The 26,854-nt window shown below is 37.8% G+C and overlaps 2 protein-coding genes and 1 long non-coding RNA gene across 11 annotated transcripts in view; 1 reads left to right on the forward strand and 2 right to left on the reverse strand.

Moving 5' to 3' along the window:
- The window catches only part of LOC126689460 (TMV resistance protein N-like), a 97,925-nt gene that overhangs the window by 24,893 nt on the left and 46,178 nt on the right, over positions 1-26,854 (forward strand). The window lies entirely within an intron of this gene.
- LOC126689465 (non-specific lipid transfer protein GPI-anchored 5-like) overlaps positions 1-26,854 on the reverse strand; it is a 90,800-nt gene that overhangs the window by 14,395 nt on the left and 49,551 nt on the right. The gene's annotated exons all lie outside the window — the stretch shown is intronic.
- On the reverse strand, positions 9,698-11,394 carry LOC126689471 (uncharacterized). Its single transcript, XR_007644528.1, has 2 exons — positions 11,117-11,394; positions 9,698-10,045 (listed from the first exon to the last, which is right to left on the reverse strand). It is a non-coding gene; the product is annotated as an uncharacterized LOC126689471 (long non-coding RNA).

Genomic DNA, 26,854 nt, shown 5'->3' on the forward strand with positions numbered 1-26,854 from the left:
AACTTATTTTGTGAAAAATACTTCATTTATCAAAGAATAGTATATTCGAGCTAAAATATGGTTATGGAAATCATATACATAGTTTTAAAAATACTTATTGTGTTCATGACTATTTTGGTTCAGAATACCCAGCTGTTAGGGCTGTAACTTTATTCACAATTTAGAGTATATGTGTGTATGCATGGAAAGTAATATTAGAGAACTTGTAAATATAAGAAGTTCATATTTGAGGCAAAATGCAATGCTTAATTCTTTATTGGCATAGTAGTAGTTTAAGATCATGCAAAGAGAGTTACTTGGTACATACTTGAATGGTGAGCATAGTGCAACTTAAGCCATTTGCTATTGATAGGTTCCGTGAGACTTTCACCCTCTGCTGTAGCTAAATGATAATAACCGCTGGCACTGGCTTCCCTTATAAGATAGGGCCCTTCCCAGCTTGGGGCAAACTTAAAGGGTGCTGAGAGATTCCTCTTGATATGATCAGCTGCCTTTAAAACCATTTGTTCCTTGACAAAAACCCTGGATTTCGTGGCCTTGTTGTAAGCATTGGCCATCTACTACTAATACCGCTGAGTGCGGTTATAGGCAAGATTTCGTGTCTCTTCCAAGGTTTCAAGGTCTGTAGTTCTGATTTCTGTACAAGTGGCAGCATCTATGTCTGTTTCTTGTCCATGAACAACCCTTGGAGTGGGAACCAATAGCTCAACTAGAGATATTGCCTCGGTACCATATACAAGAGAGAATGGTGATAGTCCGGTGGCTGTTTTGCTTGAGTTTCGGTATGCCCATAGGGTTTGTGGCAAGTATTTTGTCCAGCCACGCTCGTATTCATGCACCATCTTGTTGAGAATTCTCAATAGCACTCAATTTGTAGCTTCCGCTTGACCATTGCCTTATGGATAATAAGGAGTGGACTTGCGGTGCTTGATGTGGCGATGGGCAAATAATTTTCGGACATCCTTGTTGACAAAAGGAGTGCCATTATTAGTAACAATCTTGTGAGGAATACCAAACTTGTAGATTATATGCTCTCGGATGAAATTGGCAACAGCTGGGCCTGTAGCCTTCTTTAGGGTGATGGCCTCAACCCACTTTGTAAAATATTCAGTAGCCACTAGTATCCAAATATGGCCCTTGGATGGTGGATTGATTGGGCCTATTATGTCAAGCCCCCAAGTATGAAACGGCCAATGAGTCATCATGTTTTAAAGGTTGGTGGGGTAAGTATGTATGAGATTCCCATGGACTTGGCAAGTATGGCATGTTTTCACACATTCAGCTGCATCTTGTTTCATTGTGGGCCAGAAATACCCTAGATTGAGCAACTGCTGGAGAAGTCACCTTTTGTCTTGATGGTCACCACACTCACCCGCATGCACCTCTTGCATGATTGATTATGCTTCGGGGGTCCCTAGGCATCTTAAAGGTTCCCCATTGAACCCTTTCCTGAAAAGAATACCTCCTTCCACAAAATAGCGAGTGGCTAACTTTCTCAAGCGGTAGGCCTCTTTATGATTGTCAGGCAAGATGCCCTCTATGAGATACTTAAGGAAGGGTACACACCAATCGCTGGTGGTAAAGGCTGCACATGATTCCATCTTATCAAGAGGATTTTGGCAGTCGATACATTGCTCTTGGACAGTGGCAGCTTGTTTGCCCATTTCTGGCCAGTAATAGCCTAACTGTTGGAGGCATCTGTAGAGACTGACAGAACCGCTAGGACCACAAGATTTTTCATAAACTTCTTTTAATCGCTTAGTGGACTCACTAGGGCTCAGGCATCTAGCTAGAACTCCTCCAGGTAACTTCTTGTATAATTCCCCTACCATTAGAACATAATCTTTGAGTATCTTCAAATGATCTTTCTCATCCAGTGATAATAGTGCTTGTTTGATGGAAGACCGCCAGTCTGTATGTCCCAGCAGTTGATCAGAGAATTCTTCCTTCAGCATTCGTACCACTGTGATTGGCCTTTTCACAATAGTAACATCTGTGGTTGCTCCTTCAAATCTGATTTTTGATCCCAATGTAGCTAGAGCATCGATAAAGCGATTGTCGGACCTTAGGGAGTGTTCAATATTGAATTCTTCAAAAGAGTCCTCCAACCTTTGAGCCATAGCTCTATATGGAGCTAAGGATGGTTCCTTGAGTGCAAAATCTCCTCTAGCTTGGCAAACAACCAGATTTGAGTCTCCAATTACTCAAAGACGTTTGATGCCCATTTCACGAGCTACCACTAGGCCCGTGAGATATGCTTCATATTCAGCCATATTGTTAGTGCATGGAAAATCAAGCTTGAATGACATACTCACTGTTTCTCCGGTACTTTTGGATAAGACTATTCGAGCCCATCCTTCAGAAGTGGTAGAGGATCCATCAAAATGTAAAGTCCAAGCTGCCCTAGCTGTTTCCACCAATGCAACTGTTGGCAGTTCTCCAGGTACGTCATCAGTGATGTCCCAGCTATCGTGTGAGTTAGCAGATAATGGTGCAGTCGCTGGGCAACATGTATTAGAGCAAGACAAGCCCTTTCAGCCCTTGGATAGCGAGTTTTTGCATCCTTTAACTTTCTGCTAACATAATAAATCGGTCGCTCAATATCTTCTTGATCATCTTGGGCTATGAATGCCCCTATTGCTTCGTTATTGGTAGCCAAATACAGCTTGAGTGGTTTCCCTGGTATGGGCGCACATATGGTTAGCAGTTTGGTCATGAGTTGCTACAGTTGGAGAAATGCCTGCTGATATCTGGAATTCCAGCAGAATGGTCTTCCTTTCTTCAGTAATGGTGCAAAGGCAGCTGTGAGGGCAGCGAGACCTAGAATAAACCGCCAGATGTATGAGAGTCTACCAAGGAAACTTTTGAGCTGTGTGAGTGTTGCAGGTGGCTTCATAGTAGTAATGACTTGCACTTTGCTAGGATCAACATCTATACCTCTTTAATGTACAAGAAATACCAGAAATTTCCCTGCTGTAACTCCAAAAGCACATTTGAGTGGATTCATGCGAAGCTTGTAAAGTCGACACCTTTCGAAGACCTTTTGTAAGATAGCAAGATGATCTCCTCTGGTTTTTGACTTCACAACGATGTCATCCACATAGTCCTCGATCTCTTTATGCATCATGTCATGAAAGATTGCGGTCATAGCCCTTTGATATGTGGCACCGGCATTCTTGAGACCGAAGGGCATGATGGTGTAATAAAAGTTACCAATAGGAGTTCGGAAGGTTGTTTTGGTTGCATCTTTGGATGACATTTTGATCTGATTATAACCGCTGAAGCCATCCATGAACGAAAACATAGCATGCCCAGCAGCTGAATCAATGAGCATATCCATGTTGGGAAGTGGAAATTCATCTTTGGGGCATGCTTTATTAAGATTCCGAAAGTCAACACAGCATCGTATTTGCCCATTCTTTTTCTTGACTGGTACAATATTTGAAAGCCACTTTGGGTGCATGATAGGCTTGATGTACCCAGCTGTGAGAAGCTTCTGGATTTCTTGAATGATTTGAGCTTCAACATCAGGATGGAAGGTCCATATGGGCTGTACTTTTGGCTTTGCCCCTAATTCCACGTTAAGAGCATGTGCTACTAGGTTAGGATACAAACTGGGCATCTTATGGTACTCCCAAGCGAAGATATCAATGTACTCTTTTAATAGTGAAATGAGTTGAGCCTTTTCCAGCGATGACAAGGCTGCATTTACTGAAGTTGGTCGCTGGACATTAGGATCATCACTGAGATTAATGGTTTCCAGCTCCACATCAGGTGAGAAATTAGTTACCGCTAGGGGCTCTTCAGACAGTTCTGCTAGACTGCTGGGCAAATTTTCTTCTACCGCTGGGGTTTCTGTTTCTTGAGTATAATAGCAAGTTGGTGTAGTGCTTGCTTCATTCAATTCGGGACCCTTCTGTTTGAGACAGCTAGGCCCCGCATACCGTCATAGACGATACCCCAAACGACCATCCGGCAGCTAGACTTGTACACAACGTGGCTGTGAGGCACCGCTGGAGGTTTCCCCACGTCATCTTTTCTTTTTCCTTTGACCAAGGAAAGGCCTCATGTCTATTTCAAGATTATTCTCAATGTCTTGCCAGCTGGGTAAAGGAATTCCAACAGGCCTTGAAGTAGGATCTTCCCCACTCGGGGTGAGCTCATCATAGAAAGTAGCCTCAAAGTAATATGCTTCGGATACATCAAATGGTGTAGGATTAGCAGGGATGCGAATAGGCTTACCATTAAACCTCCCCTTGACACATTGGTGGTAAGTTGATGGCACAAGCTTGTGTTTGTGGAGCCATGGCCTCCCAAGTAGAGCATGATAAGAAACTGATGAGTCGATAACATGAAAACTAGTGAGAGCGACAATGGGCCCCACTTTAAGAGCTACCTGTATACTTCCAATAGTACATTCATGAATTCCAACAAAACCAAAAACCTCAATAGGAGCCCCAACTATTTTGCTGAGTGGGATCCCAGCTGCTTTGAGTGTGCTGGCTGGAACAAGATTAAGTGATGCACCAGTGTCGACTAATGCCCTTCTTATATGAACATCATTAATCTAAGCAGCAATATATAATGGTTTACTATGATCAGGGTGTTGTACCTCCATATCCTCGTCGGTGAAGGTGATGACATTAGTAGTCTCTGAGAAGGCATGGCTGGCATGAGCTTCAGCTGTGAGACAGTGTGTTCCAGAGCTGGCAGCGATGGATACAAGAGCTTCGGTCGCTGATCTTCTTGACTCCCCATTGAGCCCTAACTGATTGAACAAAGTCCGAAAGGTAGGGCTTCTTTGAAGAGCAGAGATAGCTGCTGGAGGCATGCTTGTACCGCTGGCAATTTCATTCTCATCAACCCTATTATGAAAAAGTAAGGCAGCTGTAGCTTTCCCTCTGTGATGCTGAGGTAGTGGGTTCCGCTGGACCTCTTGTTCACGAGTGAGGTTCAATGACCCACATATCGATGATACCGACAATAAAGGGGTTTTCACATATCTTCCTGAGTAGGCTCACGGATGGGCTTGAAAGGCCTAAGTAATCCATTAACCATCCATTTGTCAATGATGACGTTCATTTCTTCATCGGTGCATGGTACGAGAGGATACTCTTCCTCCTCTTCCCTTTTCCCTTTTTCCCTAACTATTGGCTCATTGGTGGAGACTGCAAGAGCTTGAGGAGCATTTTTCTTTTCTGACTTGGGCCTTTCAGCTGTGAAAGGTTTGATTGATACGGTTGTCTTACGAGCCTTCTGAAGCAGCTGGGCAAACTGAATAATATCAAGATTCTCTAAATGAGCTCGGTACTCATGAGACATGTTGTCAATGCAAATCTCAACCAGCTCCTGCTCCTTGAACTGCCTATAACAATCAAGAGCAGCATCTCAGAACCGCTGAATGAAATCAAGGAGTCCTTCGGAGGACTTTTGCTTGGTATTGTGAAAAGTGAGGATGGTAACCTTTTCCTCCTCGTGAAAATACTTTGAACAGAAACTTTCAACCATGTCATCCCATGTGGCAATGGGACCTGGCTGTAGAGTGGAGTACCATGTATAAGCACGATCGGTAAGAGATTTTAAGAATTCCCTTAAGCAAAGATCACCATTTCTAGCAAAAGGACCCATAGAATCAAGGAACTTGTTGACATGCTCAATCGCATTTCCTTTCCTCCCATCGTAAAGAGAGAAGGTGGGAGTTTCATATTTATCCAGATATGGCTTGCTTAGCAACTCAGTTGGGTAAGGTGGCCTATGAACAAAGTGCCTTGGTTCCTTTGGCTGACTAAGCCTTTCCCTTTCCAGCAAAGTAGTAAGATAAGATATTGTAACAAATTGAGGGAGAGAGGCATTTTGCTCACCAGACTGAGGATTCCCAGCGGCTGATCCCCTATCCTGCTGTGTTCTAGGATCTGGTTCTTCATGTAATGGCTGAGGTGTTGGCCTTTGAGTCTCTCTCAAGACCTTTAAAGATTCAGCAAATTCGAACTGAGCTTGCTGCATTCCTTGTATTGTTTCCAAAAGGAAAGAGAATTGGCGATCAGAATCTTCTTGGTTGACCTCATGTTGGTCAGCTTGTCCTCCTTATGGAGTTTGACTGTGATGGCTTTATGCCGCTGGGATACTGGTGTGCTTAGTCTCCTCTTGCCGGCTGTTCCACAACCTAGGTCGCATGGTGAACTCTTGGCTTCAGTAGACTCCCCAGTGGAGTCGCCAAAATGTCGGGGGCGAAAAAGTTTCTTTCACGACAAATAAGATTTATGTTGGGTCGGGGGGTCTAAACCGAAACTCGACGATGGGCTCGATGCACGGCCCAAAGGCTATCGGTGAAGATCCAAGAAGTCCACTATATTTTATGCCTTGGGCTTAGATTGGAACTGTCAAAAGTGGCCCATGAACAATCCCTACAGCGAACACGTCAGCAAGATTGAAAAACATACTGTAAGAAATAACCCAACAGTAAAGTATTTTTGCAGAAAATAGCCCAGCGGTAAAAATGTTTCCGCAGCAAAAGGGGCTCAGCGGTAAGGTATTCCTGCAGAAAATAGCCCAGCAGTAAAGTAAAACAACACAAGATAAGTCTCCAGCCGTTAGTTACTTTACAGACTAAGGGAAATATCTATGTTTTCGAACTCATCATTCGTTAGCTCTGGAGAGAAGTCTTCTAATACGACAATATAAGGGAAAAACTCTATAGTAACAATTACATCATAACCATTGATGGTAAATGAATAAGTTAATATCATGGGTTCCATAATAACAAATAATGGAGAAAACTTAGTGTGAGATGAAGGAAGAGAGAAAGATCCCAGTTAGTGCAGCAAGATCATTATGGTGCCATGGCATGCTCATGAATATGATATATGTAATGAGTAGAAAGAATCATTTGTGAGAAGTATGAGTAATGAATGAGAGTGTATAGTAGTACTGCTGGAATGTTCTGCTGGGGCAAGTAAGTGTTTAAGAGTAGAGTTATGAGAAAGTATTTGTGAGTTAGGAGCTAGGGAACTTAGTTTCTATGCTTGAAACTAAAAACTCAGAGGCTTTTTCAAAACTTAAAGAAAACTTAAGCAGAGAGGTTCAAGCAGAATCTTTTCTGGTGTATGTCTTAGTATGTTGTTGGTTGGTTCAAGCATTAATGGAGAGTTTCATTTATATTAGGGTTTTCAGGGGGTGATTAGCAAATAATCTTTGCTAAATCTTCCTCAATCTCCAGAAAATCCTTAGAGAATCGTTCTTAAGATTTTTAGCTAAGAGTAGTAAGCTTAACTTTAGGAGGTTCTTGCTATTTTGGGTAACAGTCAGCTGGGTTTCTGGCTTTAGCATTAAATGCTGATTAGCCTTGACTGATGGATTAGAGCATGCTTTAGGCTAATGATCATGGATATGCTGCAACTAGAGTCAGAGTTCCCTAGGGCAAATTGGACCACCCCAAGCCAGGTGTTAACCTTGGAGTCCTTGTTGAGAACTTTGTTGGGATCCCTTTTGGTGCCCTCCAAACCACATTTCCCTAAGTTTCCCCATTTGAGGTTTATGTGCTTGGTTGATGAACCAGAAAATACATATTTTTAGTATGAAAATGAGTTGATTTTGTGTCGTTTCAGGAACTTCAATGGTCTGGTCATGGCAGCTTTGGTTTCTTGACTGAATGAGCTGAAGGAGAAAGAAGTAATAGCTGGTTGAAGCTTTCCTAGCTTTCCAAGCTTTTTGTCACATTACCTTCAGCTTTATGTCACTTGAGAAATGATAGGATTTTAGCTTGTAGAGAAAGGATTCATCCCCTGGTGGACACGTGTCTATTTTCTGATCTGATTAGACAAGTGGGGACCTGATAGGAAGGGGCTCCAGCTGTTTAATTGTTGCTGAAATTTGGCTGACCAGTTCACGTGTTCTTCAATTGCTGAGATTTGTGTGTGGGCTGGCCTGACCTAGCTGGGCTTTATTGATAAGCTTGCTTGGGCTTGGTAAACCCTACAAGATGAGTAGTTTTGTCATGGGTGATATTCATGAGCTTTTTAGTTAGTTGATTATGGAAATAATAGACGTAGTTCCCATAAAATTTTGTGAAAGAAATATTCTTTTGAGAGATGAGTAATTTGTATTTCCCATGAGTTGGGGATTTAAGAATATGTTAGAATAATATTTGAATTTAGTAGATATGTGCCAAAGTAGCATTTGAGCTTTATGAAATAGTTGTCAAAAGATTATTTGGGCTTTGCAATATTAGTGCCAAATCAACATTTGGGCTTTGTGTATAAAGTAATTGTTTTTTGCCAAAATATTATTTTGGGCTTTGTAAGATAATTGCTAGAATGGTTTTGGGCTTTGTAAAATGGATGCCAAATTAGCATTTGAGCTTTTATAAAAATAGTGTAAAGATAATTGCTAAATTAGTACTTTGGGCTTTATGAAAGAGTTGCCAAAATAATATTTGGGCTTTATGAAATAGTGCCAAATTAGTATTTGGGCTTTGTAAAAATAGTGCCAAATTAGTATTTGGGCTTAGTGAAAATAGATGCCAAATAAGTATTTGGGCTTTGTGAAAATGATTTTGAGATTTTGTAAAGTATTGTTGTGTAGCAACGGACTTTAAGGTGCCGTGTGGCAACGGACTTTGTAAATAGTGCCACATCGTAACGGGTTTTGTAAATAGTGCCACGTCGTAGCGAGTTTTGAATTTGCCACATCGTAGTGGGACATTGAATTAGCTACATCGTAGTGGGACTTTGGAATTAGCCGCATCGTAGTGGGACTTTGGAATTAGCCACATCGTAGTGGGACTTTTGGAATTAGCCACATCGTATTGGGATTTTGGAATTAGCCACATTGTAGTGGGACTTTTGGAATTTGGACTTTCTTTGAGTTTTTCCCACAAGCCAAATGATGTTGGGCTTTGTGTGGGGATAGTGTAATTTTGCAGCCCAACTTTGGTAGTGATATGATGAGCATATTTTGTGGAAAATTTAAGTTGGATGATATGTGGGATATAATAGGTAATATTTGTGAGAGGGCCTATGGCAATTTATGGGCTTAGGTACAGAGTATTTGTGAAGGCCCAATAACTTGGAGAATATTTGGGTAATATATATGGGAAATATTTTTGTAGTTTTTAAATAATGTGTGGGTTCATGTGGGTATTTTGTGAGTGGGCTAATAAAATCAAGGCTCGAAAATTTGTATCTCAACAAATATTATAACTTTCATGGTCATAAAACTTAACATTTCATAAAAACAGATATCTGATAACTTTTAAACATAAACTTGTACTTTCATCAGAAGCTTTATCTTTATAGCACAACAGAACTTAAGAAACTCTTATCTTTAAAGAATAGCTTTTCTTTTCATTATAAACTTCTTTTCATGAGAGCTTTTAACTTTTTATAATGCATTTAAACAAAATCATTCTCTCATGATTAATAACTTAATATAGTCGTTGATAAATAACTTGTTGGTTAGTCTATATCTGATAAGTCTGTACTTATTTGGGCGGCTTCTAGCACCACGGTACTAGGCATCTAGCATTCCCCACAATGCCAGGTATTCCTGGGATCACATCATGACTTCCTCCACAAGTTGGCCGTAACCAACAAGAGTGGGTACAGCAGAGCCAGTCCCATTTAATGGCCAAACATATAACATTTTCCATGGAAAGCCAGTAATTAACTCCTACTAACAGAGTTCAGATCACCAGAGAACATAACCCGAAAACCTTTCATACTTATACATTATACTGAAATTTCTTATTTTGCATAACGTTTCATAATAATAACATTTCCATTCTTTTCTTGAACATCATGTTCGTGGAAATTCGTAATGGCATCAATATGCTTAAATCATATACATAAGGTTTCGAAAACTCACGAACATATCTTTGTCAGAATAATGATTATATGTCATATCTCTAATCAAAAACTTTTTAATGCATAATATACTTTAAAATAATTTCATGACTTACCAAATACCCATATAACTTATCCCTTACCTGAAAGCAGAGGAACTGAGAGCCTACAATCGAAGAAGCTTAGACTTGAGGAACTGGTAACACCTAAACTAAATACCAAAACTTATCACTATCCATTACTCCTTATCATAAACTTACACATTCATCTCAAAGCCTAGCTTTTAAAATCAAGGAAGTCATAATCCTACCTCAATGAGGTTCCCACAAATACAAGGTACATTCATCAAACAACATGATGTACTAAATCACAGAGAAACCAATTCATAAAATTTATATATGATCATAACATACCAAAGGATGAGCATATTAAATTATAGCTCAAAATATTCACCCTAACTTTAGAATTAAATTCTCAAAGTTAGGCATGTTCCTTACTGTTCACTATTTTATTCCAGCAGCATATGCTTCAATTATAAAATACAAATGGGCTGTCCATACACATCAAAATGTCATGAAATTTTACAAAACCACTCCCCTGTATATCTGGTATATACCATAAAATTTTCGGAGTCAAATCATAAAACCATAATTTATTAAAAATCATACAAGATAGTATACTCAAATCTGTCCTGACAGAATTTCTTGCAACTTACAAATTAAACCATTATTTTTATGTTCATCAAAATGCTATGAGACCACTTCCATAACAATCATGTGTGTCTTAGAATTCATAAAAACTATCCTAGCATTCTAATTCATTGTATACAATTTAATACATAATTTACCATGCATGAACACAGAATCTGTCACAGTGACAGCTTTGCAACGTTCTCTTATGAATTCACAAATAATTATCAAACGATGGTATTTTCATATGGGGATTTTTATACACTCATTAGAAATGTTACAAAACACTTACATACAGTCTTTTAACCATTTAGAGCAAAAATACACACAAAAAAAATCCCAGCAGCAGCATCAAAAATACTCATCATAACTTTTTCTTACTTCCTTAATCTTATAAAATCATTAATTAATAAAAACTCTAATCTACCTTCAACAAATAACCAACACAATTTCAAAACTTCTTAAAACACTATAAATATATAGATTTACATGTTCATGATTTTCCTAATTTCACAAACCACAAAAACCATTACTAAAAATTCCTTGAAGAAATCATGATTCTAAGGTGAGAGTAGCTAGAATCCTTACCAAATTTATGGTTCTTGAGAGGAAATAGAAATAAATCACTCTTGCATGAAAGGATGTCCATTTCCTAGTGGCTGGATCCAAAAGTATGAGAGGTAGAAAGCTTGAGAGAGTTTTTGAGTCTTCTAGTTTCTTTGAGAAAGTGTGAATAAGAGATGAGTCTTGTCTTTATTTTGGTGTGTGAATCGGTGGACTTGAGAGAAAGACTCAAGGGAGCTTCTTAGCACTTTCCTTAAGAGAAAAAGAGAGCAAAGTGAGGTAAGAAATTCAGATTTGTTGTTTACCCGTGGAAACTAGAGAGGGAGATTGCTTCTTGGATGTTCTATTTGTTTAAGAAAGTCAAGGAAGAGGTGAGGTGGAGTTTGGTGATTGCATGTCCAAGTCTTAGTCTTTGGGTTTGTTCACATGCATGAAACTTTGGCTTTACATGTGTTGAATTTCAATTGATTGCATGTGGGTGGAATTTCCACTATAACATCTCATGCATCATATGCCTAATTAAAACACCAACTATGTATCTAATAACTTAAACCACTTAATATAGTTTTGTATATACTTAGTGTGTATATATATATAATACAAAAGGCCATTCAATTATTTATAATCTTTACAATTCTTATTCAAAGGTATTATAAAATAATATGTTTATTAAATACTCTTCTATTAATTATAAAAAAAGAAGGTTGCTTCAAATAATAATTAACCATTAAAACACATAGTTTAATTATAAAGTTGGGTCAGGGTGTTACAATTACTCTCTTATACTTATTCTCTCACTCTTCATATCTAGAAAATATGTCTTTCTTATTGCTCCTATCTAAGGAAGTCAATACTGTACCGGAAGCTGTACCGATTTGACTAGCGGTACGATATATTTCGGATATCGGTTAATACCGATGTACCATTTCGGGTTTACCGCTATTTTATGTAATTAATATATATATACACACATCCACACAACCTTGGAAATGCCCCTCATTTAAATTTAAATTTAAAATTTTATTTTATTATTTATTTTCTAAAAAAAGTTAATTTAAAAAAACGGTACCCTCAAAATCCCACCCCCAAAATCCCTCTTCTTCTTCTTCTTCTCAAAAAAAAAAATTAAAATTAAAAAAAAAAATCCCACCCTAACGGGCCTAACTCGGACTGAGAGAAACTCACCCCCAAAATCCCACCCTAATCCCCCAACAAACCCATCTGTATTTAAACCCAACCCTATCTCAACAAAAAAAAAAAAAAAAAAAAAAAACCCCAACCTATATTCTGCTCACTCCCTAAAACTCAACTTTTGCAAATAGTCAAATACCCATTTCTCAACTGATCCTTCTCTACAGTCCTCACCATGGCTCAGCCAAATCTTCAAAATCACAACCCCGAAATCAAAGAACCATCGCTGAAGATCCCAAAGTTTGGCCAAAACGGCGTCGCTATTGAAATCTCGAAGGACCCCATTTCACGACTCAGAGTGAAAAAGCTTTCTGAGTAGCCTTCAACTACTCCCTAAACCCAAAAAGAAATCGTTTTCGGGTGGCGGCTCCAAAGAGGTTTTTTTGGTGTCTCTGGCCACTACCCGGCCTACTTCAGGCAATTTTCGGTTGGGTAAGTTCACAAATCTTTGGATTTTTCAGTTTCAGTGTTCTTTTGGGTATTAGGCTATTAGCTTTGTTTTGGAAACCAATTACCTTGTGATTGTGAACCCAAAAAATGACAGAATCGTGTTTCGGCCCGGTTTCCATTTATCGGCCGAAACAGCTAGAATTCGTCGATACTACCGGTAAGCGGCCAGTATGGCTGGTATTTTTTTCGGTACGAAACAGGGGGTGTACTTGTACCGGTGCACTAATCGGTACGGTATATATCGGCCGTACTGGCCGGTACAGTACAGTATTGACTTCCTTGCTCCTATTTCCAAATACCTAAACACATCTCCATACTCTTCTCTTACAAAATCTCTCATCTTGGAAAGCAATCTCTACAACTTCTCCAGCAGTTATAATATCATATTTTTACTATCTTTAACCACCATATATATTATACTTCCATATATCATACATACTACATCCAACAAAATATCTATATCTTTTACCATCTTCACACTTCTCAAGAGATATCAAACACTCATACTAAAAACCCTTCTCATGGAAGGCATAAACTTTTAATACTAAAGCCCTTTTGCTAGAAGGCACCAAGATCTCCTATCAAAGCCCTTCTCATGGAAGGCACAAATCCATCTTACATAAGACCCTTCTCATAGAAGGCGACACTATTTATAACTTCACAACAACTAAAAGTCATTGTCAAGGAGAAAACTCATTTAAGTGCATAATAAGAGGGGTGTTCGGGGGCCTTTTTCAATTCCTCGACCACGTGTGGTCCGTTGGAGGGATGACCTTACTAGGCTCGGGTTTTTTTTTTGGGAGTTGCCTCCGAAGCTCAACATTAGTCCACGTGGTCCAATAGCTACTAGCATACTTTTAAGCCTACAAGACCATTAAAGCCAAAGTCTAATAATCACGATAATGGTCGAATAAATATATAATATGTGTTTAATATAATAGTTTTGATTAGTAGTTGTAATAGTAGTTGAAATATAGTATTTATTCAGAAGTAAAGTAATCATGTACTTAATGATTTAAATTTAAAGATAAGGAAGTAAGGTCACTTATCTCTAATGGTTTGCAGCCTAGCTGTGTAGCATCAGTAAGCTGATAGGATTCTAGCAGAATGCCAGTGATAAAGGTTAGTTAAGTTTGCCCATTTTATCATGCATTTAAATGAGTTTAAGCCTTGATTAATAGTTGTAATAGTAGTTGGAATAAAGTAATATATATATATATATATATTTAAATATGAAATAATCATATACTCAATGATGTAAATTTAAAGATAAGGAAGTAAGGTCACTTATCTCTGATGGTTTGTAGCCTTAGCAATACAGCTTCTGTGAGTTGATAATATCCCAGCAGAGTGACCCCAGCGGTAGAGAGGCAGTTTGTCATGATAACTTCAAGATTGAGGGGGAAAAATGAGTGCAACTAGAGGGAGAGAGAGTATATCCAGCTGTGTGTAGGGGCTGGTTAAGTTTGCCCTTCTTATCATGCACTTATATGAGTTTTCCCTTTGACAATGCTCTTTTAGTTGTTGTGAAGTTATGAATAGTGTTACCTTCCATGAGAAGAACTTTTGCATGGAGTATTTGTGTTTTCTAAGAGAAGGGCTTTATGTAAGAAGTAGCTGTGCCTTCTAAGAGAAGGGTTTTTGTAAGAAGTAGTTATGCCTTCTAAGAGAATGACTTTAATATGAGATCTTGGTGCATTCTAGAAGAAGGACTTTAGTAATAGAAGTTCATGCCTTCCATGAGAAGGACTTTTAGTATGAGTGTTTGATATCTCTTGAGAAGTGTGGAGATGGTAAAAGATATAGATGTTTTGTGAGATGTAGTATTTGTAATATGTATGATATATGAAAGTATGAGAGATATGGATGTTAAAGATAGTAAAAATATGAGATTATAACCGCTGAAGAAGTTGTAGAGATTGCTTTCCAAGAGGAAAGATTTTATAAGAGAAGAGTATGGAGATGTGTTTAGGTATTTGGAGATAGGAGAAGTAAGATAGATGTAGAAGAGTATTGAGATGTGTTTATGGGTAGCAAAACAATAGAATTTCAGAGTGAGAGAGTATGAGAGTGGAGCTTAGAAGAGTTGTGGTGTGTTATATGTAATGGTGTAGTATGTATGAGATTGTGTAAGAAAGGTGAAGAAAGAGATGTTTAGAGATATGGGTAGTAAGATATATGTATTTTCAAAATATGGAGAGTGAGATAATGAGTATATTAGAGTAATAGTATTGTAGTGTGTTTAGCAAAGCTGCTGGGATTTTCTGCTGGGATCGTATGAAGGCTTATAAAGGTATTTATGAGCTAAGGGCTGAAGAGTTTAGTTCCTAATTTGGAACTAAAAAACTCAGAAGCTTAGAATTTCATTGAAAGCTTAAGAAGATCCTTAGAGGGAGAGAGAATAGAGAAGTTTTCAGAGAGTTCTCCTCCATTGGTCTCCCCTTTGAGGTGTTGATGAAAAGTTCCATTTAGCTGAGTTTAAAGGGGTATTTTAGCAAATAATATCAGCCAAATTCTATCTCAAATAGCAATAAATCTTTAGAGAATCCATCTTAAGATTTGGCAAAAAAAAGTATGTTTAGTTTTAAGGTATTCTTGCTGTTTTGGGTAAGAGCTGCTAGGGAAAGAGCAACAGAAAATGAAGGTATTTTAGCAAGAAAAAGGTAGTTTCAATAATTGGTTTTGGTTTTAGCCAAATGTGGAAAAATCAGTAATGTTCAGGCTACTGGGTCAGCTGTCATAGCTGTTTTGAAAAAGGCTATCCCAGCTGTCAGGAAAAGCTATGATAGCTATCATGAAAAAGCTGTGATAGCTATCATGAAAAAGCTGTCCCAACTGTCAGGAAAAACTGTGACAACTATCATGAAACAGTTGTCACAGCTGTCATAAAATAGTTGTTTGCTTTGGGTAGAAGCCAATGAGGTCAGATGGGTGATTTCAGACTGTTGGGGAGGTCATTTCATGGATTTGGCTAAAAAATGGTAAGATCTCTTTCAATGGTATCTTGCTATTTTGGGTATAACAGCTAGTTGCTAGAATATCAGCATTAAATGGCTGGTGACATCAGTTTCAGCCAGGTGTCAAGTGTTGAATACACTGCTGGGGTTCAGCTGGAAATGTTTCCTTTTCGGGTGTTTATGTTTTTGGTGCAAGGTTCCATTACAACACATTTCTAGCAAGTAATAAAAGGATTGGTTGAAGGCTAAGGAAGCTTTAGAGATTTAGTCAAGGTCTCATTGTGTTGTGACATAATCTTGGTGAGCAAGAAGAGTATTTAATGTTCTGCTTTGGTAGCTAGCAGAGACATATATAGTCTGATTGTGGTAGACAGCAGCTGGGTATTAGAAATATCATGAATATTTTGTATATAGTTGGAGATTAAAGATAATCAATCAGATTAGGCCATGTGTTTGAGTTGGATTTTAATTGAAAGAAGTAATGAGATTTATGTAGAATAATATAATGAAGTTTCTAAATTTGTATAGCAACAGTTGGGGATTGAATGAACAGTTACCTAGCAGTTAGATGGCTGGAGATATTAAGTCTTTGTCATATGATGAATATTAAGCTTTAGAAAAAGAGCAATGAAGAATTTTATCATTTAAAGTGCTATGTGATAAGAGATACTTACCATATATTACCCGCTACACACGGACTCGTCAGAGTTTAAGGAGTTGGAGAAGACATGCCAAGCAACATGTTTCTTTTATCAACTTTAAACTGCTGGAGTTTTACTGAACATACCTTTTGGCCCTCCAAACCACGACTCCTAAAGTTTCCCCAAGGAAACTTATGAGCTTGGATCATAAGCCGAAGGTGAGATAACGTACCTCAGGTTTTGTTGTCATTTTGTGTAAATACGGGCTCTTGTTGAAGAAGCCGCTTGCCATAAGTGTAAGAGAGGTAATATGGGCCATGAGTTTTGATTCATTACTTAAGCTCAATCCATATGTTAATGTTGATGATGTCGTGGGATTATGATCCCAATTGATGAAGAGGAAATGTGGACATGAGTCCGCTTCTTGAAGTAAGGATCTCGCGGGCCATGTGAGCCTAATCCATGTAGTTGAATGAGATATGAGCTTATTTTGGGATTTAAATAGATTTACCCAAAAAATAATAATATGTTGATGTGACATGAGTTGCCAATGAATTAGTGCCACGTGGACCGAAAAAACGGTCATCAACAAGGGGTAAGCTTAACCAGCCCCTACACACAGCTGGGCATGCTCTCTCTCCCTCCAGTTTCACCAATTTTTTCCCTTCAATCTTGAAGTTATCATGGCAAACTGCCTCTCTACCGCTGTAGTCATTTTGCTGGAATCCTATCAACTCACTGACGCTATATAGCTGGGCTACAAACCCCACAAAGATAAGTGATTTTGCTTCCATATCTTTAAATCTACATCATTGAGTACATGATTACTTCACATTTAAATACATAATACTTTATTCCAACTACTATTACAACTATTAATCAAGGCTTAAACTTATTTAAATGCATGATAAGAGGGGCAAACTTAACTAGTCTCTACCGCTGGCATTCTGTTGGAATCCTATCAGCCCACTGATGCTACATAACTGGAGCTATAAACCATACAAAGATAAGTGACTTTGCTTCCATATCTGTAAATTTACATCATTGAGTACATGATTACTTTACCTCTAAATAAATACTATTTTATTTCAACTGTTATTACAACTACTAATCAAAGCTATTATATCAAACGCATATTATATATTCATTCGACCATTATCATGATTCTTAGATTTTAGCTTTAATGGTTTTGTAGGCTTAAAAATATGCCGGTAGCCATTGGACCACGTGACCCAATGTTGAGTTCCGGACGCAACTCCCCAAACAAAACCCGGGTTTAGTAAGGTCATCCCTTCAACGGACCACACGTGGCTGGGCAACCAAAAAAGGCCCCCGAACAATGTTCTACATAGATATAAAGTCACCGAAAAATTCAACAAAATTTTGAAGCCAAGAAAGAGAGAGAGAGAGAGAGAGAGACATGGAATTCATAAGCTTCCCTTCTCTTGATTTTGATGGAGTTGTATTTGAAAATTTAATTTTTTTAATTAGCTATAAAAGGAGAGCTACAAAGCTTCCCACATCATTTATCTTAATGCAAATGGAGTTACACACACACACAAAAGTTATGTTTTTAAAGGAAGAAAACATTCTAATCAAATTCAGACACAATTAATAGAGGACCAAGTAAAATAACAACAAAAAACTTTCATATATAATAATAATAAATTTTCTCTCAAATAAATAGTTTTTTTTCCCATAACATGTCTACTTATAATATTTATAACTTATAATAAGTTGAATAAAAAAATCATGCGAAGCACGGGCCAATAACTAGTATACATCTAAAAGTTGAAGCATAATATTTATTGTTGCTATACTCCAGTTGAGCCACATTATTGCCATGTCACAATTTTTTTTTTTTTTTTTTTTGGTTTCCACTTCACACATTCTCGATTATCAATCATCTTTTATCTCTCTCTCTCTCTCTCTCTCTCTCTCTTTCTCTCTCAATTCATCATCTTCCCATTATTAATTTTTCAACTTATTTTTACACATTCTTCAACTTTCCCCTTTCTTTTTACCTTTTCATATCCCAATTGCTATCTACCTTAATGTCACCATTCCTCTATCCCTTTATCTTCATTTTATTTCTGCCTCTTCTTATTCATATCATTTTACTATAAATTTGCAATTCTCTCTCTCATTCTATGTATAGTTTTCTCACACACAAAAAATTATTTCTCTCTCTCTCTCTCTTTCTCTCTCTTTTTTTTTATTATTTTTATTATTTTTTATTTTTTCCTTTTTTTGGTGGATTTTACTATTTTTCTTGCATCTCTACTTTAAGTTGACGAATTTTTTTGTTTTTTATAACTCAACTTTAGGTTGATGTGATTTAGTTTTGTATTTTTAAGTTGTTATATTTTTATTTTCTTTGATTTCATAGATGTTATCTTATTGAGTTATAAAGATAGTATATAAGAAATATAATGTTATTTTATTACATAGCATGACTTGGATAATTTGGTATTTATTACTCTATCTTTTATTTTTATTATTTTTCTTTTCATCTTATTTTCTATAAATTTGTTATTTTCTCTTTATTCTCTCTTGAAAAAGTGATTATTCTTTTTCTTTTGATTTTATATTCTTCCTTGCAAGTCTACTTTAGGTTGATAAATCATTGTATTTTTTAAAACTCTATTTGGGTTAATACGTATTAGTGTTGTATTTTTGAGTTCCCCATCACAAGTAGTCTTTCTTCCCTCTTATAGCTTTGATTTGATTTTTGTTTGAGTTAATACTTGAATTTATATCAAAATACAATATTGATTATACATTTGAGTGTGCCTATATTTGTGTAATATTAATTGCAATTTTGTTATGATTTTTTATTATCATGATAATCTCCTTTAAGAAGATGATGAATTTGAATAATTTATTTGAAACTAGTTACCATAGGTAGTGTAATTGTTTTTTTCCATGTGAGGTTTAATTTGGTTGGGGTTTAATTTACTTGAGTTAAATTTAATTAGGTTGGGTTAAGATTCCCTAGTTTTATTTTACTCGGTTGGGTTAGGGGGCATTTTCAGTATTTTGTTATTAACTGGGGGTATCTTAGACTTAGGCTAAAGATATATTCCAAGAATCAAAAGATACCATTAATTTAATTGATAAAGTAACCGATTGAGAGTATTTATTCATTCCAAATATAGTTGATTGGTTTCAATGTTGGTTTCAGTAAACAGGTGCCCTTAGGGCATATATTGATGGATTACTTAAAAAAATTTAATACCACTTTTATAGAAAATATAAAAAGTGGTAAAAAAAATCAGTTTCTTTTTTCTTTTTTTCCATACAAAATTTCTAAAAATAGTTCCTAAATCAATATCTTATGACATTCATTAATTTTTCCTTTAAAAAATGGGGAAATTGTGAATTAAAAAAGAATAATGTTACATATACAAACTATTTTACAATATTTTTACAAATGGTCGATGTTACCAACTTCTTATTAATTTTCATCTAGATCAACTTTTAACATCACTTTTTTATTTACTAATAACCACTCACTACATCAGTTTGATTTTTTTTTTTTTTTTTGTAAAAATGTTTGTATTTCTAATATTACTTAAAGAAAAAGGGAGAAAGTATCATTTTTTTTCCCCCTAAAAACACTTTATGATAAAGTTATAAAAATCGTGAAAAGCATAATAAAATTATAATTTTAATATTTTTTGGAGTGGAGTAACTATCAAAGAGAGCTCAACTATTCAGTCCCAGCAAGTGGACTAACTCTGTTTGGGATCTATTTATTTTGCTGAAAGTACTATAAATAAATATAAAAGTTAGTTGAAATAGTATAATAAAACACATAAATAATATCAAAAATATAAAAAAACCTATAAATAATAATAAAAAAATAAACTAAATAGTAAAATAAATTTACAAAATTAATTATACACCGACAGTAAAGAGTCGATCAGCAAACTGAAACTTTCCCTAACTCTCTAACATGAACAGAACCCCCGCACTTCATTTAAAGCGAGTCACCATTACCGTCCACAAGTTTTCTATAACATACAGGCGAAAATGGGTAATTACCCATAAAGATGAAACTATTCAGTTAGTTGGCCCGGTTCTGAAAGAAATTGGGAAACTAGCAACTCGAGCCTCAGAGGCTCGATTTTAGGCCCCTAAATCGAGCCTCTGAGGCTCGGTTTAGGTTGTTTGATGTGGCAAAAATCCACGTGGCGTTTACATGAAACTCGAGTCTCAGAAACTCAAGTTCCACGTAGATGCCACGTGTTAAACTCGAGTCTCTGAGACTCGGTTTCACTTTAAGTAAACCGAGTCTCAGAGACTCGAGTTTCAAGCAAAAAAACGCGCGCATGTTTAACTTTGAAACCGAGTCTTAGAGACTCGAGTTTTAAAGCAAACTGAACTCGAGTCTTAGAGACTCGAGTTTCAAAGCACTCTCATGTCTGGTTGTCTGGTCATATCAAGCTGTCTTTGCTGTGCTCTGTGCTAGTCTATATTAGCTGAATACATTGTGCTCTGTGCTAGTCTATTAAGCATGTGCTGAAGGACATGTGAATATAATTTGTCTGTTGCTTGTTAGCCTATTAGTCTATTTTGGTGCTTGTGCTAGTCAACAACAGTCTTTGTTGCAGGTACACTATTAATTGAGTACGTTGCTGAAGGACATGTGAATATAATTTGTCTGTTTTGAGACATATTCAAAAAATATGTTAAACTAGCACAAGCACCAAAAACTTCTCTCAGACTATGTTGAACCAATTTTGTCTGTTTAGGAACGTACTCAATGAATATTAGACTAACAATAAAAAACTCTCACACTACTCTCAGATGCAGAGAATATGACTAAACACAACTCTCACACCTTCAACAACTTGAATCACAAAGCCTCAACAACTCTCACACCTTCAGCAACTTCAATCACAGAACCTCTCTTAAGAACTCTCACAGAGACTCAAACTCTCATACATATTTAGCAGCAAAACATTGCTCCTCTCACTCTCATACAATCTCAGCAGTACATTTGCACATCATTATGTCAAGTAAGGGTCTCCTCACTCTCTAATTAGTTGTTTAGTGTATATAGCTGCTTTAAAAAGTGTTGCTTGCATTGTTTTAGTGTATATGCCATTTCGTAATAAAATATTTGTTTGTATTAGGTAAATATATTTGTTTCCTAATAAGATATTTGTTTGTATTAAAATATGTATATTTGTTTCCTTATAAAAAATACGTATATATATTTATATTTATATTTATATTTATATGTATATTTATACAACTATATAATTAAATATTTATATATACATATTTTTATTTATATATTTATAAAACTATATAATTAAATAATTAAAAATTTATATAAATATATTTATATTTATACAACTATATATATAAATACTTATATAAATATATTTATATAAATATATAAATATTTAATTATATAGTTGTATAAATAGGCTAAATATAAATATATTTATATAAATATTTAATTATATAGTTGTATAAATAGGCTAAATATATAAATATATTTATATTTATATATTAAATTAGATGATATGTCTAATTTGATTGATCATGATTATATTCACATTAGTGTTTTTTTTTTCTTTTTTTGTCTGATGAACCCTGCTCTATGTTATTTCATCAATAGTAGTGTAATAGGGTATGGCATTAATTTAAAATTACTTGAATGATGTTGTTACATAATTGCACTCATTCATTTGCACATCCTCATGACTTTTGTTGTTTGGTTTGATATTTTTATTTATATTTTTGTTAGAGTTGAGTTTCAATTTTGTAATGGGGGTGAGTTTTGTCTTCAGTTTTTTTATTTGTTTGAGTATGAAATTATAATGATTGAGTGTGTTTGTATGTGATGTGGGGTGAGTATATGCAATTGTTACACTTTTAGAAGTTGCGATTCTTGTACTTTGAGTAGATAGAAAAGGTTTTGTAATTGATGTTAAATCAAAGAGATCAAATATGTCACTAACATAAATTTACTTGGCTCTCTAATAGGTTCACAATCTTTGAAGAATATTGACATAAATGTATACTTCGGTGGACCCCTTTACAATCCTGAAGGGATTGACGGATTTCCATTTAGAGGGGAGGGTATTGAATGCTACTACATGATGTTACGTCGTAAGTTGAAGACGTTGACTGATTTGAAGAGGAAAATAATGGACGAATTGAAATTGAACCCTGCTTGGTATGACATCAAGATTATTTATCGTTACCCACAAGAAGTTCTTCATGAACGGATAAATTACGGGTATATGGCGATTAAAGAAGATAAACATGTAAAGATGATGTTTAATAGGATCCAGAAAATGTCCCAAGTAAATGCTGCTGAGTTGTATGTAAGTTTGGAGGCGAGTGTAGACAACAGTACTGAGGTGGTGCAAGAAACATCTACGGCTTTACAATTTACAACCCTAGATAATGGATGCACTACGATGGGAGGGTATGCAATGGGAGGTTATACGCTCCCATCTCAAGATTATGTTGCAAATACTGGTGAAACCCTCTACTCTCAAGAGACACATTTAGAGGAGGAAGACGAAGATTATGCTGCGAATGATAACATAAATAATGATGATATGGATCAGTACGAAGAGAGGATTGAGCAAGGTGACTTTGAGAACGATGTGGATGAGCATGAAGTCGTTCCTAATTTTGAAGAGGAAAATATGGAGTACCATGATGAAGGTGATGCAGATGATGATGATATTGGTGTCCAGCATGATACAGATACGACCATTGGCTACAGAGCTCCTGCAGACTCATTCTACACAAATACTTGGGAAGATATGGTTGATCCTTCACTTCTTCAGATACCATTTCTTTGTACTTGGCAAGATGGGATGCATTTTTGTAAAGGGTTGACTTTTGCAAATAAAGCTACGGTGAAGCGTGCATTGATAATATACGCAGTAAAGGATAATAGAAATTTCTCCATCCAAAGGTCGAGCACAACTCAATTGTGCGCCGCATGCGTTGACGACAACTGCAAGTGGTACATTGGGGCATACATGAAGTCTAAATTGAATGGTCTGTGGATGGTCACGTCTTATGTGGGTCCACACAGTTGTATACCCTTTGGGCTGCGAAGAGACGGTAGAATGATGGATTCTAATTTTGTTGCATCAGAAATTGTGGGAAGATTGCGAAAAAAGCACACTGCTACTATTGATGAGCTTTGGGAGATCATACGTACTAAGTATGATCATGAGCTTTCTTACTATAAAGTATGGGACGCAAAACAAAAGGCAATTGCTAAGATTTTTGGGGATTGGGAGGAGTCTTACCAAAGGTTGCGAAAGTTGTTGTTGGCATACTTGGATCAGGATTCGGGTACCCAGTATAGCTATCACACCATACCTAAGCCATTAGAAGGTACTACGTTACTGCGCTATGTATATTGGGCATTCGCTCCATGCATTGCTGCATTCCAGTATTGCAGGCCAGTGATCAGTATTGATGGAACTCATTTATATGGTAAATACAAAGGGGTATTGATGATTGCAATGGCAACTGATGCTAATCAAAAGGTTTTGCCTATCGCCTTTGCTGTTGTGGACAAGGAGTCAGGGCCTAGTTGGGGGTGGTTTTTAGAGTGTCTCAGGACTTCGATAGAGCGTGTTATTGAAAACAAGGACATTTGCATTATTTCTGACCGACATAAAGGTATCAAATGCGCCATTCGAGAGTGGCCTAGAGGGCAAGACGGAAGAGAACGGGTATATCATCGATATTGCCTTCGACATGTTGCTAGCAACTTCAACACACATTTTGATAACCCGACTTTAAAGGCATTGGCCTTGAAAGCTGGATATGTGACTCATGATGCTAAATTTGTGTCCATAATGCAAACCATTAAGGAGGCCGAGATTAATTTACTGAGGGGTGTAGACCCTACTGATCGCCGGATTATACGTTATATGCCATACACATATCTAATGAGTGAGGATGTAGACAAATGGACCCAGTCACATGATGGTGGAAGACGTTACGGGGCAATGACAACCAATACCTCTGAGTGCTTTAATGGGGTTCTTAAAGGTGCCCGCGGTTTGCCCATTGCTGCAATGGTTGAGTTCACTTATTTTAAACTTGTTGCATATTTCCACGATCGACATAAACAAATTACTTCTGATCTCTCTCGAGGTAAGGTGTAGAGTGATTATGCAATGAAGATCTATAACAAAAATGAGCAGAAAATTGCAGGACACACTCTGAGGAATTATAATCATGCAGAGGGTATATATCAAGTGGTTACCCCGTATAACGACCATAGAGCTGGAGGGGGAAATCACAGTCATGATGTGCGCATATTTGATAGAACTTGTGGTTGTGGAAAGTGGCAAAACTTGAAGATCCCTTGTTCACATGCAATTAAAGTTCTTAAAGGTCTGCATCTCGATGTGCCCAGCTATATTGACCCATGTTACAGTCTGAACAACGCCATTCTCACATATTCACATAATTTTGTGGTGCCAAAGTCAGAGTTGATAAGGGTAAAAAGGAGTCTGGCCTCGGACCGACGATTCTGTGCGACCTTCCATACGTAAGTAGACGGAGCCATAGCAGACGGTCTCTAAGTGTTACGGTCTTAATAGCTGACGGTCTAAAAGCTGAAGGAAATGAATTGAGGCTGACGGACAAAGTAATATGACTTGCTCCCCACGCTACAAGTAAGGGATTGACTTGTTTCCCACGCTATAGAATATTCAAGAAACCCCTATAAGGAAAGGATCCCGAAAAATACGCCCAAAAAGGACTCCTATAAGGAAAAGACTTCTACTCCAAGGGAAAAGGGGGATGACCCTTGCTACTATAAAAACCTTAACACCCTCGTGATCCAAGGTACGCGTAATTTTACCCTCTCTAGCACTCTAGAGCAGTGAGAATAGTTCTAACTTGACCTTCGGAGGGTATTCGGCCGGTACCACACCGGTGCTCTCTGCTAGGTTATTCCTTTTCGTTGTGCAGGTGTCATTGGCGATCGAGTGAGGAGCGTGCGACTCATTGGTGGTATTGTTTTCAGTATCATCAGTTGGCGCCGTCTGTGGGAAGCGTTTTAGCACGTTCTCGCTTTCAAAACAAGAGAGTTACATGGTACTCACTCGCTCAATGGCGACCAACAACGACATTCAAGAAGAAGACACTCCTACAACCGCGCTTGAAAGACAGGTGAGGACGCTCGCCGCCGCCGTGGAGCGCCTCACAAAGCAAAATCACGACCTAGAAGAACAACTGAGACAGAAGAATGCGGCTCCCAACAACCAAGGAGCAGAGCAGGAAGGAACCAGCGCTGACAGGAGAAACCAGGAAGGACCCCAGGCCAGCAACGCCCCGAGCAAACCTGAACGACAGAACACGAGCATCCCCTCCCTCGCGGAAACCACTCCGCCCATCGTTCTCGCGGAAATGCAAGCCATGAAGGAACAAATGGAGGTTATGATGAATGCTCTCAAGGGACGAGTATCGAGCGACCTTGACGACCTTGTCAACCGAACGGACTCACCGTTCACCACTACCGTCAACTCCTACCCGTTGCCAAGTAAGTTCCGCATGCCGCAGATAGACAGTTATGACGGGGTCAAGGACCCACTGGACCACCTGGAGACCTTCAAAACCCTAATGCACCTTCAAGGAGTAGCGGACGCCATCATGTGTAGGGCCTTCCCTACAACGCTAAAGGGCGCAGCAAGAATTTGGTTCAGTCGACTGGCCCCAAACTCCATCAGCACCTTCAAAGAACTCAGCGCTCAGTTTACCGCACACTTTATTGGAGGCCATCGGTACAAGAAGTCTACGGCTTGCTTGATGAGCATGAAGCAGCGAGAAGACGAGACTCTAAGAGCCTACATCTCCCGCTTCAATAAAGAGGCGCTTTCGATCGACGAAGCTGACGACAAAATACTTGTCGCGGCATTTACAAATGGTTTAAAGAAGGGCAAGTTTTTGTTTTCCATATACAAAAACGACCCAAAAACCATGTCAGAAGTGCTTTATCGTGCCACAAAGTATATGAACGCTGAAGATGCACTCTTAGCTCGGGAAGAGAGGCCTAGAAAAAGAGAACGGCAGGAAGATGGTCGGCAGGACCAAAGCCGAAAGAAGGCAAGAACCGTGGACCGAAGGGACGAAAGACGCCCTAAGCCCCTGGGGGGAAGGTTCACGAGCTTCACTCCGCTAACAGCCCCGATAGATCAAGTCCTTATGCAGATCAAGGACGAGGAATCGCTGACGTTCCCAGGAAAGCTGAAGAGTGACCCCAACAAACGTTCCCGAGATAAGTACTGCCGATTCCACCGTGACCACGGCCACGACACAGCAGATTGCTATGACCTCAAGCAGCAGATTGAAGCCCTTATTAGACAAGGAAAGCTGCAGAGATTCGTTAGCAAGGAGAGGGCGGATCCCCCCGCACAAGACCAACACCCCCGACGGGACAATGAGCGACCAAGGCCCCCAATTGGGGATATAAGGATGATCGTAGGAGGGATGACCGCTGCCGGGTCGTCCAAGAA

Source organism: Quercus robur, chromosome 6 (genome assembly GCF_932294415.1).
Source record: "Quercus robur chromosome 6, dhQueRobu3.1, whole genome shotgun sequence".
Lineage (NCBI taxonomy): Eukaryota > Viridiplantae > Streptophyta > Magnoliopsida > Fagales > Fagaceae > Quercus > Quercus robur.